Source organism: Primulina tabacum, unplaced genomic scaffold (assembly GCF_025594145.1).
Source record: "Primulina tabacum isolate GXHZ01 unplaced genomic scaffold, ASM2559414v2 Contig1025, whole genome shotgun sequence".
NCBI lineage: Eukaryota > Viridiplantae > Streptophyta > Magnoliopsida > Lamiales > Gesneriaceae > Primulina > Primulina tabacum.
This window is the reverse complement of record NW_027460055.1, coordinates 9,633-13,212: the sequence shown is the minus strand read 5'-3', so window position 1 is coordinate 13,212 and position 3,580 is coordinate 9,633. Positions and strand designations below refer to the sequence as shown.

Below are 3,580 nucleotides of genomic sequence, written 5' to 3'. Positions count from 1 at the left end.
ATGGGGGTGGGGAAGGGAGAGCCCCAATTGGTAGAAAAAAACCCACAACCCCTTGGGGTTATCCTGCACTTGGAAGAAGAAGTAGAAAAAGGAATAAATATAGTGATAATTTGATTGTTCGTCGCCGTAGTAAATAGACGAGAAAATAGAATTTCTTTTTTCGTCTTTACAAAAAAGAAATAGGAGTTAGCTGTGATACGTTCACTAAAAAAAAATCCTTTTGTAGCCAATAATCTATTAATAAAAATAGAAAAGCTTAATAAAAAAGCAGAAAAAAAAATAATAGTAACTTGGTCCCGTGCATCTACCATTATACCCACAATGATCGGCCATACGATTGCTATTCATAATGGTAAGGAACACTTTCCTATTTATATAATAGATCGTATGGTAGGACACAAATTGGGAGAATTTGTACCTACTTTAAATTTCCGAGGACATGCAAAAAATGATAATCGATCTCGTCGATAATCTTATCTTAAAAAAAATGGATAGATATTTATGATTTATTAGTAGGAGACAAACCTTATGCTAAAGAAAAAAAAAACAGAAGTATACGCTTTAGGTCGACATATATCTCTATCTGCTGATAAAGCAAGAAGAGTAATTGATCAAATTCGTGGACGTTCTTATGAGGAAACACTTATGATACTAGAACTCATGTCTTATAGAGCATGTTATCCAATTTTTAAATTGGTTTATTCTGCAGCAGCAAATGCGAGTTACAATATGGCTTCCAACAAAGCCGATTTAGTAATTAGTAAAGCTGAAGTTAATGAGGGTACTACCGCGAAGAGATTAAAACCTCGAGCTCGAGGACGTCGTTATGCGATAAAAAGAAATACCTGTCATATAACTCTTGTAGTGAAAGATAGATCTCTAAATGCTGACTATGAACAAATGGATTCGTGGATATATGATGATAGATATTAGGGGAGGAGTATGGGACAAAAAATAAATCCACTTGGTTTCAGACTTGGTACAATCCAACGTCATCATTCCCTTTGGTTTGCACAACCAAAAAATTATTCTAAGGGTCTACAAGAAGATCATAAAATAAGAGATTTTATCAAAAATTATGTACAAAAGAATATGAGAATATCCTCCGGCACCGAGGGGATTGCACGTATAGAGATTCAAAAGAGAATCGATTTGATCCAGATCATAATCTTTATGGGATTCCCAAAGTTATTAATAGAAAGTAGACCACGAGGAATCGAAGAATTACAGATGAACCTACAAAAAGAATTTGATTATGGAAACCGAAAACTAAACATTGCTATCACAAGAATTGCAAAACCTTACGGAAACCCTAATATTCTTGCAGGATTTATAGCCGGACAATTAAAGAATAGAGTTTCATTTCGAAAAGCAATGAAAAAAGCTATTGAATTAACTGAACAAGCAGATACAAAAGGGATTCAAGTACAAATTGCAGGACGTATCGATGGAAAAGAAATTGCACGTGTCGAATGGATCAGAGAAGGCAGGGTTCCCCTGCAAACCATTCGAGCTAAAATTGATTATTGTTCTTATATTGTTCGGACTATCTATGGGGTATTAGGTATCAAAATTTGGATTTTTCTAGACAAAGAAGAGGAATAAGAAAACTTGACTTGTTTTTCCCATTGATAGAACAAAAAAAGGGAAACTTCTTCGTTCTTTTTCTGATTAATCAAAACAAGCAATTCTAATTTTTAATTCTTTATAGGGTTGAATAAAAATCCGATTCACCTTTTGATATAATTGCTATGCTTAGTGTGTGACTCGTTGGTTAGGGTTAGGATTAAAAAAAAAGACCAGCCCCATAGTATGAAAACCAACTCATCACTTCGTATTATCTGGATCTAAAGAACCAGACAAAATATGATAAATTGGTCATATCTTTGTAGCAACTGAAATCTTTTAACTTTAATTCTAAGTTTAAAACAATATACAGAAGAAGGGTGTGGATAAACGGAAGGATGAGAGAAAGAGAGAAAAAGAATATCAATATTGCTATAGAATTCCAATATGTAAGGTCTATGTATAAGTCCTCTCAAAAAAACAGTGTAATAAAGCATCAATACTAGTTGATTCATCCATAATGAACTAAATATTAAACGAATCAGAAGAAAGAAATCAAGAGCTTCGAGCCAATAAAGACTAAGAAGGTTGACTCAAGAATAAATTGGATTATTAGCTCCATTGCAAATTCGGACCTAACCATTAAGTACGAGGCGATGGGAACGATGGAACCTGTGAACGCAAAAGATTTTATTGAACAAATGAATCTTAATGATTCGCTAGTCGGGACGGCGAAATGAACCGGAAATCTATTCATCTATTCTGAGAAGTCATGAACAAGTCCTAGCGCGGAAATAGAGATTGCAAGAGTAAATATTCGCCCGCGAAAACTTTATTTTTTTATAAATTTAAAAAAAAAATGTGAATATCTATTTAATATAGATTAAAATCTAAGTGAAATATAGATTAAAATCTAAGTGAAATTCCATTTTGAAGCCTTTTATTCGCGAGGAGCTGAATGAGAAGAAACTCTCACGTCCAGTTCTGTAGTAGAGATGGAATTCCAAAACACCCATCAACTATAACCCCAAAAGAACTAGATTCCGTAAACAACATAGAGGAAGAATGAAGGGAATGGCTTATCGAGGTAATCGTATTTGTTTCGGTAAATATGCTCTTCAGGCACTTGAACCTGCTTGGATCACATCTAGACAAATCGAAGCCGGTCGACGAGCAATGACACGAAATGCACGCCGTGGGGGAAAAATATGGGTACGCATATTTCCAGACAAGCCAATTACCATAAGACCTGCTGAAACACGTATGGGTTCAGGGAAAGGATCCCCCGAATATTGGGTAGCAGTTGTTAAATCGGGTCGAATACTATATGAAATAGGTGGAGTAACTGAAAATATAGCTAAAAGGGCTATTTTAACAGCAGCATCGAAAATGCCTATACGAACTCAATTTATTAGTTCGGGATAAAAAAAAGAACCCACAGAAATGAGTCTTTAGGGATGAAAAAAAGACCACACAGGTCTCTTTTTTTGGACAAACAATATTTCTTTTATTTTCTTCATCCTTTGAATTGGAAGAATAGACTAAAAAATTGATATGATTCAACCTCAGACTTATTTAAATGTAGCGGATAACAGCGGGGCTCGAGAATTGATGTGTATTCGAATCATAGGAGCTAGCAATCGTCGATATGCTCATATTGGTGACGTTATTGTTGCTGTGATCAAAGAAGCATTACCAAACATGTCCCTAGAAAAATCAGAAGTAGTCAGAGCTGTAATTGTTCGTACCTGTAAAGAACTTAAACGTGACAACGGTATGATAATACGATATGATGACAATGCCGCAGTTGTGATTGATCAAGAAGGAAATCCAAAAGGAACTAGAATCTTTGGTGCAATTCCTCGGGAATTGAGACAATTAAATTTTACTAAAATAGTTTCATTAGCTCCCGAGGTATTATAAAATAAAAAGAGATCGTGAAATCTTTATAAAGAAATAAATTAAGAACTAGATTAATTCCTAGATTGTGTCTCACGTATATACCTTTCAACTT

At 34.6% G+C, this 3,580-nt stretch overlaps 1 long non-coding RNA gene across 1 annotated transcript; it reads right to left on the bottom strand.

The window, feature by feature from the left end:
* Positions 1–782: 782 nt before the first annotated feature.
* On the bottom strand, positions 783–2,823 carry LOC142535441 (uncharacterized). Its single transcript, XR_012817542.1, has 2 exons — positions 2,587–2,823; positions 783–1,754 (listed from the first exon to the last, which is right to left on the bottom strand). It is a non-coding gene; the product is annotated as an uncharacterized LOC142535441 (long non-coding RNA).
* Between the last annotated feature and the right edge of the window lie 757 nt (positions 2,824–3,580).